This window comes from Strigops habroptila, chromosome 9 (genome assembly GCF_004027225.2).
Source record: "Strigops habroptila isolate Jane chromosome 9, bStrHab1.2.pri, whole genome shotgun sequence".
NCBI lineage: Eukaryota > Metazoa > Chordata > Aves > Psittaciformes > Psittacidae > Strigops > Strigops habroptila.
This window is the reverse complement of record NC_044285.2, coordinates 1095726-1109535: the sequence shown is the minus strand read 5'-3', so window position 1 is coordinate 1109535 and position 13810 is coordinate 1095726.

The window sequence follows — 13810 nt, the reverse complement described above, 5'->3', positions numbered from 1 at the left end:
CTGTTGGGGACCAGGGGAGCAAAGGGGACATGGCTTTGTTCCAGGGAATGTGGGTCTTTAATTTGGCTGCATTGAGCAACTGCTCAGTGCAAAGACAACCCTAAACTGCTGCTCTGCTATTTTAGGAGCCTCAGGCCAAGGAGGCTGTCCCTGCATGAACATCTCTCTGGCAGCAGAGCATCTCCCTCGTGCAGCCGTGGTGGCTTCTGAGAAGTGTTTTGGTTTATCTTCAGGGTTTGTGTCCTGGCAGGAAAGCTGCATCCTGGGTGATGTATTCTGCTTGAAATTGACTCTTGGGTGAGGCATGGGAAGGAGCAGGTTCCAGTTGTAAAGAAAATCCTGTTCACTTCCTTAAAGGGATTTGTCCATGCAGAGAAGAAATCGTAGAAGCAGAGACTGGATTGGGTTGGAAGCTGTACCTCTGAGCACCTCTGAGTGCATTGCCTGGGCCCTCGTGCTGGGCACATTGGTCCTGCTGTGGGATGGAGGGGTGCCCGGAGCAAGCACGGCCCCTCTATTACACCTCACACCCAGCTCCTGCCTGTGGTGATGATGGCTGCTGGTGATCTCTGACCAATGGGTTGCTCTGTGGTTTCCTGCTCCCCTGTAATTTTCATCCCAGTTAAATTCAAGCTTAATTTTATTTCCACTTGAACCTGTTGCATTGGGCCTTGGTGGCGTAGGGAAGGTGCAAAGTGCTCTGATGGAGCCAGGCCGGGGCTGTGCAGAGACACTGATGGTGTGAGAGCTGCTGGAGCGCTGCGTGGTGGCAGGGATGTGAGCATCTGTGTCTTGATGGGCTTTGGGAATGCTCCTGCCCCAGCTTCTGAGCCCTTTGACTGCCCTTGGAGTATCTCCCCCTCCTTGGAGAGGCTTTGCACCTCCACAGGCAGGGATAGAGCAGGGAGGAGAACACCTACCTTGTGTGAAAGCTGGTGAGAGGCTCCCTGGTTGCTCATCTCCCACTGCTTTGCAAGTGTCATAGAACCATGGAATGGTTTGGATTGGAAGGGACTTTCAAAGCTCATCTAGTCCAACCACACTGCAATGAGCAGGGACGTCTTCAACTAGATCAGGTTAATCCAGAATCACATTGATCTCATCCCATTCACCACCACAGCTGGTGCTGGCTGCTGCCCGTCTGTAGTTATCACACTGGGAGCTGGGATGCTGGCAAGCATTACACACATCAGGAAATCAGGGGGTTTATTCCTGCTGGAAGCCCGGCTCGGCGTCGCCTGGCCTCACAGCACACAGCCAGCACTCTGCCGGCGCTACTCCATAAAATCCCCTCGGAATCGGGGGAAATGGGGCTTTAAAATCACTTTTAAAGGCCTCCAGGGGCTCCACATATCCTCACAGGCCTTCCTCTTTACTTGTCCCCTTATTGTAATCCCCTCCACTTAGGCTGCATGGGCAGAGGTGAACATCTGGCTCTCATCACACCTTCTGCTGCCTCACTGCTCAGCACCGGGGCCATGATGGCTCCCAGATGTTGCAGCGTGTCAGTGCCCCGTCAGCTGCTTGCTTTTATGGTGGGGGATAAACAGAGATGAGTTTGGAAGTGTGTGTGTGTGTGGGGCTGAATAAGTGTTGCTGCAGGTTAGGGGCACGCAGGGGCTCGTGTGTGTTCACACACCGGCCTTGGAGAGGTCTTATTTGGGGGGAAAGCTGCTCGAGTCATCAGGGTTTCGGAGGTTTCCTTGGGGGTTGTGGCAAGCCTGGAACAGGCAGTGGCTGGGCTGGCTGTGGAGGTGGTGGAGGGTCTTTAGTGCCCTCATCTAACCTCATCCCTGGGGCTCTTGTTGGGTGCTTTGCTTTATCTTTAACTCACAGAATGATGGAATGGTTTGGGTTGGAAGGGACCTTGCATCTCACCCAGTTTTAACCCCCTGGCACGGGCAGGGATGCCTTCCACCCAGGTATTTCCTTGTAGGTGAGTCCTTGAGACATCATGGAGCAAACAGGGTGCCCCTCCATGTCCTGTAACCTTGAGATGGTGACAGCCACCCATTTATTTGCTTGCAGATGAGCCCTCGAGACATCACAGCAGGGCTGGCCTCTGCCCAGGCTGGCAGCGGACGGCACTGTTAGCAGGTCTGAACCCTGATCTTGAGGCCTTTGATGTTCTGAGCATTGATGTAGCTTTGGTTCCTCTTTTTTTGTCATTGATACAGTGTGTTTGTCTAGAAAGGGATCTCGTTTCCATTGCAGTGCACTCGGGGGCTCTGCTCTGCATGCTGATGAGGGGAGGGAGCCCCTTGGAGATGCTGCTCCTTAAAATGCCCTCTGCAAATACATGCCTCAGACACAACAGCTCTGCTGCCCGAAGGCATTTCAGTCCGTGCTGAAGCTCTGCTGAGGAGGAAGGCAGCGGATCAGAGCCGGGATATCTCTGAGGCAAATGAATCTGTTCTCATCTGATTTCCCTCTGATGCATTTTTATGTTAAGGGACCTAAGTGCTCTTTTAATAGCTCTGGCCCTGTCAGAGAAGCTGAGGTTTCTTTGCTTTCTTGTTTCTTCCAAACTTCCCTCCACAAGGCTCCTTGACAGCTCCTGCTCCGTCATGGAGACTGCCAAGCCCTGAGCTGGGAATATCTGTAGCTTCCAACAGTGATGCTCAAAAATGCATCATGTCAAATTATTTGCCTCAATGACAGGGGGCTCCCAGGAGAAGCTCTTAATGATAACAGCAACAACAAGAACCCAGCCTCTCTGGTGTTGGGTGCTGGGATCCACAGGCTCGTGCCTGGCTCCAGGATGGTGCCAAGCAGAGCAGAGTCCTCTGCAGGTCCCTCCTGCCCTGAGCTGCTGTGCCAGCTGCTTGTGAGCTGGAAAAGGTGGAACTTGAGGGTGATGGGTGCTCATGGATGTGCATGCTCATCCCTCCCCTCCTGCTGTTCTGGGCCGATGCAACTGCGCCAGCTCCAGCCATGGGTTCTCCAGCATTGGAGATGCTTCTCAGCCTTTCTCCACACACCACGACTTGGTCCAGGGGCATGAGATAGGGAGTATGAGGGGGCTACAAGAAACCTGGAGAGGGGTTTTGGACAAGGGCCTGTAGGGACAGGCCAAGGGGAATGGCTTTAACCTGCCAGAGGGGAGATTGAGATGAGCTCTGAGGCAGAAGCTCTTCCCTGTGAGGGTGCTGAGGCGCTGGCACAGACTTTTCCCAGAGAAGCTGTGGCTGCCCCATCCCTGGCAGTGTTCAAGGCCAGGCTGGACACAGGGGCTTGGAGCAACCTGCTCTAGTGGAGGGTCACTGAATGACCTGGGGACTGTCTCAGTCACCTCCTGGGGTACCACCAGTCCAGGGATCCAGCGTGCCGGCATCCCTCTGCTCTGTTCCTGCAGATGAAACAGGGAGATAGGGAAACCTGCGGCTTCGCCTGCTTCAAGGAGCAGGATTTTTGGCCTCTTGCATGTGGCTGCGTTTTTAATTAGCTTTTAAAAATGTGATTTTCAGCCTCTTTCTTCTGCCTGCGTTTTTATCTTGGCTTAGGATGCACAAAGCTCCGCTATTTTGTTCTCGAAGTCAGGCGGATGATCAAGGTTTTTGTAGTCTACTAAATTATTAAAGCAAACTCGGTTACTCACTAAATATTATTGCTTCCATCCTGTCAGGGAGAAGATCACAGTAATATTTTGTTAATTCAAACATCTTTCTCTGAGGCTGTTGATGACAGGCAAAGCACTCATGTAATATACAAAGGTGCTCGTTCCAGTAGGAGGCCGTAATTAATTTTAGCAGTAGCAATAAGTCTTTACTACAGAAAAGCAGCATTGGGGGTGCGGGGCTGGCTCTAAGAGTTTTCTCCGTGGCTCAGGTGATATGGGGGTGATGCATTTTGTGCAGGTGGTGGGATGCTGCCCCATGCATCTCTACCTCTTGACTGGCTGGAGATGGGGATACAGCACTGCTGTTGCCCTTGGCACAGGGGACACCAGTATCTGGGTGGTGTGCACCCAAAGTGGAGAGGCTGACCCTCTTTTGGGTTGAGGGCTCTTGGCTGAGTGGTACTCAAGCTCTGGGAGGTGATGGGGAAGGTGGATGCACAGCTCATTCTGGCTCTTCACTGCTGTGATAGAGTGGTACCCACTGTGGGTGCCCTGCTGCCGTTGGGGTCTGTGGAGTGCCATCCTTCCTGCAACCTTCACCCCAAATTGCTCAGCTGCTCTTGTCATAGAATGGTTTGGGTTGGAAGGGACCTTACAGCTCACCCAGTTCCAACCCCCTGCCATGGGCAGGGACACCTTCCACTAGAGCAGGTTGCTCCAAGCCCCATCCATACTGGCCTTAAAGGACAGAGGGACACATTGTCCCCATGATGTTAGGAGCCGCATGTGGGGCTGCAGCAGGGGCAGGCAGGTCTCTGTTGGCATCAGCATCACCAGTGGGGTCCATCCGTGCCTGGCTGCAGGTATCCCCAGTGGGAGAGCAGCACATCCCAGCGCAGGGCCTGCTGAAGCTGTTGGTGGTGCTGCCATGCACACCGGGTTCCTGTGGCTGTGTGGTGAGCTGTATTTTCACACCAATGTTTCTTTGGGTGTGTTTTATTTCTTTTTTTTCCCTAAGTCATTACAAGCTAAACAGCTCAAACAGTCTTCAAGGTGAAATCTGCTTTTCATTACTCTGCGAGGGCACCGCGGCTTCATTTTCATAAGTTACATTACCATATGCAGCGTTCTAGTGCTTTGCTCGGCTACATATTGTCAACATTAAATAACCTCTTTTTGTGGTTACATCATAAAAATTCTTTAGATCTTGGAAGCAGGCGGTGAATATTTGCATATGTATATCTTGAGTTTTCGCAGAACAGGCTGGCTACCAGATGGGGAAACCAAAGAAGCCTCCAACATTTATCTCCAAGTTCGACGTTTTCCTGTGTTGTTAACCGCGGAGGAAACTAGGTGGTTTTCAGCCATGCTGAGCTGCTGCCAGTCCCTAACCTTGGGATAGTTTCACAGGGAGGGGGAAGAGGGAGGGAGCCTTTTCCCTCAAACCAGATGGCCGTATGGAATCAATAAAAGGCAGTTTTCAAAAGTTTGTTTACTTAACATTGGATAGAATATGCCTTTGTGGTCCCTTTGCACAGCAGAAGAATGTGATCCAGCAACCAAGCTAATGAATACAGGGAATGTGGCTCAAACCGGGGACGAGGCTGCTCCAGTCATTGGCTTTTCCCTTATTTTTATCCCAGGAGCCAGCGGCCGGCACTCCAGGCTGGGAGCTGTGCTGAAACCCTGCACCACTGCCCATGTCACCAGGGCAGGGACATGGGGGCTGGTCCCAAAGGATCTACAGGATTTTGGGGTGAAGGCGCTCTCCCTGGGAATGCAGGATAGGAATGATGTTTTTTTCCCCTAAAGAAACCTGGAGAGGGGCTTCGGACAAGGGCCTGTAAGGACAGGCCAAGGGGAATGGCTTTAAGCTGCCAGAGGGGAGATTGAGATGAGCTCTGAGGCAGAAGCTCTTCCCTGTGAGGGTGCTGAGGCGCTGGCACAGGGTGCCCAGAGAAGCTGTGGCTGCCCCATCCCTGGCAGTGTTCAAGGCCAGGTTGGACACAAGGGCTTGGAGCAACCTGCTCTAGTGGAAGGTGTCCCTGCCCGTGGCAGGGGGTTGGAACTGGATGAGCTTTAAGGTCCCTTCAACCCAAACCGGTCTGGGATTCTGTGATTTACAACCCACATCTCGGAGTTTGGGATGTAATGATGCTTTTGGGGTATAACATGCTGTCCCTGCTCCCCTCCACATCCCTAAATCCACCCAAAAGCTGGGCTCAACTCTGCTGCATGTGAGAAATGTCTCAAAACTTGTAAGGTATTAATCTTCTGCCATCATTATTTTTAAACATCCCCAATGATGTGAGTAGTACAGCAGGAAAACAATGTCGCCTTGTCTTTAAAGCCGAGGCTCTCATTACGGCAATCTGTCATCTGTTAATTCATTAGAGCCCTGACAGCGAAAACTTAGATCAAAACCATTTTAAATGATTCCTGATGACACACAATGGCAAATTTCAGCCATGATTCCGGAAATGTAACATCGTTCCTTCTGCTGCCTTCAACAAGGGGCCTTCCGCTGCTATTAATTGACTTCTAAGTGCTTGCATGTGTTGTGTTTGTGTTGCTGCTCACATCTCTGCTTCAAGATGCTGCTTGAGCGAGGGATCTTGTACTTGTTAAAGGGTCTGAGCTGGGTTGTGGCATGGCACGGTGCTGGGGTATGAGCACCACAAAGCTCTGGGCTCACCAAAGCATGGGAGACCGGTTCTCCCTGAGGAAAAGCATAAAAAGTATTAAAAGTCTAAAGAAAACACCCAAACTTTCTATTTTTTTTTTTTATTTTTAATTTTTCCTAAAGATCCAAACTGGATTTTAAAGCAAGTTCCAAATTTTCATTTGTCTTTTTAATGGTGGGGATTGGAACTGGATGAGCTTTAAGGTCCCTCCCAACACAAAGCGTTCTGTGAGTCTGTGATTCTATGTTGGCTGTGCTACCAGACACTGCTCTTGGAGGAAAGGAGAGGAAAACCCAAGTTTTGATACAAAACTTGATCATCCAGGCTTTTCCAAAGATTTGCATGCTGTGACACAATGTTCTTATCCTTGTGGAGTGATGGAGGGCAATGCAGTGATGTAGGGGTGTTCCTGCTGCTGGGAATGTGATGGGAAGGTGCTGTGTTTGCTGTTGGCATTGCACTGATGCTTTGTTCCTTGCCTGCACCAAGCCTGCTGCTGCCTTCTCCAGATCCATGCTCCATGGCTTTGCTGGGATATATCAGATAACCCCCAGGCAGGTGATGGAGAGGCAGTAACGTGCTTGCAACGGAGCAAAAGGGGGTTTGTGCTTTGCCAAAAGAATGGATTTTGTTCTGCTGAAGTTGTCTCTGTGCTTTTTCCAAGTGAATGATATGAAAATCCTGCTCAAATGATGCGTGAGGTTCTTGCGAATTGGGCTGAGAGCTGGTGAATTGCTGTGTTTAATTAAATACCTTGATTTACTGACCTTGAGGGGAAGCCAAGTACAGTGACAGGCCGGTTTTATACATTACGAGAAGATGAGGAAACCAATGATGATCCATGAAGTACTGCAGGACCAGTGAAACAGAAAAATAAGGGACTCGAATGCTCTTTCTGTGCAGCAAAGCCCCAGCCATTGCTGGGCACATCTCAAAGGGCTGTTGGAAATGTGGCAGTCGATTGCTTTGGGGATTGGGAAATACTGTATTTGCTTTCTCTTGTGCTGGACAAAACCTGCGCAGGGGCAGATGAGGATTGTCCTTGGTGTTAAAAGCCTTTAGGGGACTATATTAGTCCTTGGTCTGTCTGTCCTTGCCTGATGCATTGCTGCTTGCACCCGGTGCTCATCCCTGTGTGACTGCCCAGGGCCGGGTGCCCAAGGAGCAGGACACCTTGGAAAGTGCTGTCCTATCCAGCAGATATTTCCTATAGGAATCGCAGTCACTGGTGAGCACAGGGTCAGGCACAGGAGCAATTGCATCCACTTTATTTCTATCCGGTGGGCGCTACCTTGCTGTGCATGAGCATAACTCTTGTGTGCATAATGCAGTGTCTTTGTACTTCATCGTACTTTAAATAGCACAGTGAGCAGAGGAATAATTCTTTTTGGTTGGCTGGGGTTGGGTCTAAATCTGCACGAGCAGCGGCTGCTCGGGGACTGTCAGTGCTGGAGTCAGCATCTCCTGACTTTGTAACTTCACAAGGGGACAAGTGCTTTTTCCTTTCTCTTTTTTAAACAATATATAATGACAAAGATATAAATCTGTGGCAGCCCTGAAGCATAAATAGCAGCAGCGTGGCTAGCTTGCCTTGCTGACCGTGACCCGTGAGAGGTCTTCACAGCTTTCCTTTCAGCTGTAAAATTGCTTCAGTCAGCTGTGACCAGCTTTGGCAGCAAGCAAAGCAGCCCAGCACCATCTCCCCATCCCTCACAGGGGCACCTGAGTGATGCAGGTAGGAGCAAAGATTAATGTCTGAGCCCCTTTCCTTCTGGCTGAGAGGATGGATGCATCCAGCTGCTGAGGATGGAGCTGAGGGGATGGCATAGGATCAAAATGGTTTGGGTTGGGAGGGACCTTAAAGCTCGTCCAGTTCCAACCCCCTGCCACGGGCAGAGACACCTTCCACTAGAGCAGGTTGCTCCAAGCACCGTCCAACCTGGCTGCTGTATGTTGCTCCTCACTCCTCCAAGCTGATTCCTCTTCTAACACTATGGATAAAATGTGTGCTATTTTCATAGGCTTTGCTCATCACTAATTAAAATTAGTTAAATGAGCCAAAATGGGGGGCTAGAATGGGCTAAAAAATGGGGTGCTGACAGCTAGTGTGCTAATTATGCATCTTGCCTGTAATTCAGGTGCTCTTTTTCCACCATGGAAAATGTAATTCTACCATGCTGAACAGCAATTGAACTGCAGGTCTTGGCTTGGGTGGTTTCCTTGGGATGGCTCCGTGGTCGCCTGTGTCTCTATCTCATCTCAGCGATGCTGTGATCTGTCCCCTTGGCTCCAAAGAAAACAGGGGAGCCTGGCTTTCCTGGGGAGGCTGAGGGCAGAGGATGCTTCATCATGGGGTCTAATTGCCCATTAGCATGCACTTAGTTTTCTGTATGGAGTAAATGGCTTTTAGTTTGCAAAGTGAATGGAGGAGGATGTGGCAGGGCAGGATACAGCATGGCTGGAGAAGTGGCAGCCCCAGTTCCGTGCCTTGGTGGGGTGTTTCGGAACAGAATGCAAGCTGGGGAGATCACTTTGGAAAAGTTTGTATGCTTTATATCCATATATTCTAACCTGAGCTGCTGGTTTTGTGTAGGAAATTCCACAGATGGACTTTTAATCTGGGCCAGTGAATAGTTACAGCTCTTTTAAGATCTCTTTTTAAAGTGTGGTTTATTTTTGAGGTCAGTTAATGTGCTTGGGAATGGTGTTTAGTGGGGTTTTCCCTGTGTTTTCCAGTGCCAGGATGTGCAGATGGGACAGTTCTTCACCCACCAAGTGAGGGGACATGTCCCGTGTGTCCCCTGGGTTTCGTTCCTGAGCTCCTCTGCTACTGCCTCTTAGTTGCAGGCTTGGCAGAAGGATCCCAAACTTTGACATCCATTGGAAATCTTTGCCCTGGCTGTAATTTGTCTTCATTTAGGCAAAGCAAAGAAGTTTGAGCTGCTGAGTCTCTGCTCCTGAGCCCTGAGGAGTGGGGGGGATGAGGAAGCAGCAACACAGAGTCGTTGCCTGCAAAGCCAGACTCCTCATCCCTGTTTACAGCCGGTGCAGAACTGATCCTTGCTGTTTCCAGACTCTGCAGCCAATTAAACCTCTTGCTCCCTCTCCATTCCTGGGGCAATTACCACCTTGTGCCCTGTAACTCGCAGCTATGAGTAAGCCAAATTCAATTTTATCTAGAGTGAGCAACGTGAGCTGTAGCTGGGGAGCAGTTTCTTGCGTGCCGTCCCTCCCCAGCCTGACAACCAGTTTTACTACCCAGCAGGGAATAGACTGATCGCTCATTTATGGCTGCAATCATCTCCCTGTTACAGCATTAGGAAGGAATGAGCACCAAAAGCCATTATAATTAAGATCTCTCTGGAGCTGACAGTAGAAATAGATGGCATGTGGAGCTGGAGCTCTGTGGCTCAGCTGTTTCTTTTCGAGCTGTCACTGGAAAATTACAGAGGCTGACAATCATATTTTTAACGCAGCAGTGCTAAGTAATATATATCCACCTTGTGCTGGGGAGCACAGAGCGGACAGGGCTGCTGCTCTTGGAGCTGCTGTGCTCGGCAGAGAGGGCTGAGTGTCCCCACCACGTCCCTCTACCTCCAAAACCTCCCCGATAAAAGGTCTTGAGCATCTTCCCGTGGTTCAGAGGAGTGTCTGCGGATGAGGTGTGGGACAGAGGGACTCTCACCCTGTGGCTCTCAGTCCTGCTAAACTTCCGGAATGGCTTTTGCTTAGAGACATCCAGGAGGTCCATAGAAATGAAACAATTCCCATCCCTTCCCATTGAGCATGTGGGGCTGCATCAGGGCTGCAGAGGTGGCCCGGTGTGTTGAGACCTGTAGGTCTTCATACCTGAGAAGCTGTTGCTCAAGAGAGATGCGTGATTGGGAAGAGCAGACGATGCTTTCCCAATCATTTCATAAGAACGAGAGCCACCTCCCCTGCCCCTGGACAGCAAACACCACGAGGTGATGCTTCAGTCGAGGGTGAGTTGTGTTTGCTGCCTGTACAGACAGGGAGCTCACCCTGCTGCCTGCACTGTGGGCTTTTCAAAGGGATCCATATTCCCTCCACCAGCATGGTCCAAGGCCAGGTTGGACACAGGGGCTTGGAGCAACCTGGTCTAGTGGAAGGTGTCCCTGCCCATGGCAGGAGGTTGGAACTAGATGATAAGGTATGATAAGATGATAAGGTCCTTTCCAACCCAAACCATTCCATGATTCTATAAGCTGGGCAAGACCTTGTCCTCCCCATTTGAATCAGATATGTAATATATTCAGGCAGTGCTGTCTGGGAGGTGATGAGGTGCAGCAATTGGGGGTTGCTCCTTCATCCTCCATGCCGCTGGGATCTGCTGGGAAATGCTGATCACCAGTGCTTTGGAGGGACCCCCGGTGGGGCTTGTGACGGGGGCACCCCCTCCCAGCCACCCCTGCAGCCCCCGATGGTGGGAGCTGATGGGAGATGCCCACAGCGTCCTCCTGGTATTAGCCAGGTGGGAAGGTCCCCACCAGTACAACAGTTCTGCACTTGGGTTTGTCTTTATTACCAAAGGCTGCTCATGCTCCCCTGGAGCTGGACGTGGAGCAACCGAAGTCATGCACTTGCTATCTTTATTTTCCCTGGCACAGCTCTTTCTCTTAAATGCCTGGTGCTGCGTTTCATCGCGTTGGGTTACCTCTTGCCACATACCCCCATGAGCGCACATGCTGTTTAAAGAACCGGTGCTCGCTATGCTGTACTTCCTCACCCTGTAACATAATATGCCATAAACACTGGTGGCTGCCTGTTTTTGAGTGTCTGGGTCTTCCAGAAGATCCAAATTAAGACATAATTTGTAGATGGGGGTTGCACCAGTAACCTGCTCTAGTGGAAGGTGTCCCTGCCCGTGGCAGGGGATTGGAGCTGGATGAGCTTTAAGCTCCCTTCCAACACAAACCATTCCATGGTCCTAATTGCCTCCCATGCAACCCTATTGGGGTGACTGCTCCAGCACTGCAACCCCCCTGGTTTTGCTGGGGGACAGGTGTGGGGTGACACCATTCCTTGTGCCCCAAAAGTATTTGAGAGACGCTTCCTCCATCACAATATTAAACAGCCTCAGAGCCAAAGTGTGTTGTTCCTACAACTGACAGTGCGTGAAAGTTTCTTTTTAAGCTGCAAATGAATTATTGATGCAATTACTCATTCTCATTTAAATATCTATTTAATGGCGTTTAAATAACAGTGTTCAGAATGTGTCAACAGTTTACACAATAATTTGGATTCTGAACTTTATACCTCTGTTTTCTCCCCGCACAAATAATTGAGGCTCATCCATTTTGAGTGACAATTTTAGATAAGTATCACTCTTCTCTTGCACATGTGCCTTATCTCAGTATATTAAATCACTTAATTTTAATTTCATTTGAATGATTAATCAGTTACTTGGCTATAATTATTTGTGTTAAGACATCTCCGGTTAGAAAACAGAGCAGAGACAATTAGGAAAACAAGTGTGTTGAAAATCCACCCCATCAGCTTGCAGCCCGTGGTTTGGGATGTGGGATGGAGTTACTGCTGCCGCCAGCCCTGATGCCGGGGTGAGAGGCACAGCCAGGATAACTCGGAGCTGGGAGGCTTGGGATCCATGTGGGTAGATGGGATACATGTTCTTGTGTGATTTCCTTTGGGTCTTGGATTCAATGTGAGCTCTTGGAGCTTATTTCGGGGCAGGATGTGAGTGCACCCCAGAATGGACAGAGCATGGTGGGGCATCACTGGGACCTCAGTGGTTTCGGATGGTTTTCATGGGAGCAGCTATATCATTCCCAACTCCAAATGAAAGCCTTGGCTTTAAAAACATGCTCCTGCCTTTGATCGTGTTTCTGCACACATCTAACTTTATGGCCTTTGCAGATTGACTCCTGATGTGCATCTCCAAAGAGTGCATCACCTCTTTTAAGGTGGAGAGGGCTCACAGCTCCCGCTGAGGGATTTACTTTGGGATTTGGGGGGATTTTGCAGTTTTCAAAGAGTGCTTTAATTCCCTGGTTGCTTATTGTTCCTTGCTGTGCCATCCTGCTGACCTACAGGAGGTGGGTACAGACCTCAAAGGCCAAGTCTCTCTTGGTGAGCGGGTGATGGCTTTGCTGGGATCATGGAAAATCTGGGAAGGGAGCAGGGTGCTGAGTTAATTTACTGAAATGTAGGGTGTTTTCCCTTTGGAAAGGTCCTTGGGGAGCGATCCGCCAGCCCGCTCCCTCCTCATGGCTCCTTTCTTCCTTTCTTTCTTCTTAATCCCGGGGATGTATCCCAGATGTCAGCTTTTTGGAGCTAATTTTCCCTGGGTGTAAAGCCCTGTGGAGAAGCTCGGGAAGGCCAGAGCCAAGCAAACCCATGGAGCTGACCTGGGGGGGCCTCTCCTCTGCAGCGCCAATGGGGGTTTCCTAGTCAACCCTCTGCCTTGGGCGCATTGCATTGAACCCATGGACATCCTTCCCAGCCCAGGGCTGGGACAGCCTGTCCTGACCTGTGGAAAACTGATTTAACCACAGGCACAAAGCCATTAGGAGAGCAGGATTATATTTCTCATCCCTGTTTCCTCATCCCCTGTGCCGCACACTGCTCTCAGGCTGCAGTTTCAGGGCTGTGCTGTCATTAAAACACCTTATTCCTTTATTTTCTGGAGGGCTGTGTGGCCGGGAGGCACCGAGCACGTGAGTGTTAAAGCACAGCTGGAATGGGAATTGCATGTTATATATATCTATCTCCGTGCTGGAGCATTGAGCAGAGCCAGATGTTTCTCCGCTCCTGCGGCTTGTCAGCGTGCGGCGGCTGTTGTGTGCAGCGGTAGTCGTGTCGGTGGTAGGAGGAAGCAGACACACACTGGGGTCACGGCAAGCTCCAGCAGACCCCCATAAGATTTATGGCCAAGCCTTCCAGCTGGAATGTGTTGGAGGCTGGGATGTGCTGCAGGGATGGGCGGGATAGTGGGGATACATGGGGACCTGCGCGTGATGCTCTAAACCTGGTCTCAGCCCTGCGCTGTGGTGAGGACTAATGAGGGGACCCCAAGAACCAGGGGAGATGTGAAATGGGAAAACACTGGAGAAACCCCCTGGGAGAGGAGAATAAAGGGGCCTCTTTCCCAGAGAGATGAGATGCTGCTCTGCCATTCCCTTGTGCATGGCATCAGGGCCAGAGCAGGATGCTCCCCTCCCCATGGGCAATGTGCCTGCATCCCTCCTGGCACACTGCCCCTGGGCTTCCTATAAGGATCCTGTGCCAATAATTACACCTGAGGGATTAATTACCCCAAGCGCCCATCCTGGTGGCTTTTGGTCTGATTTGTGCTCTTGGTGGTGGCAGGAGGAGGGTAATTGGGCTCCTCCAATGTTACAGCTCCATTTGGAAGAGCCCCACACACAAACCCTGCTGTCAGCATCCCTGTGCACGGTAGTGGTGATGACAAACATCCCTGACCCGACCTGGCATCACTGTGGCCCCCCCCAGCCTGGCCGAGCTCCCCCAGCCCACAAAGGCTCTGAGGTTCCTGTCTCAGAGGCGTGGCTTGGCACTGCTTTGGGTG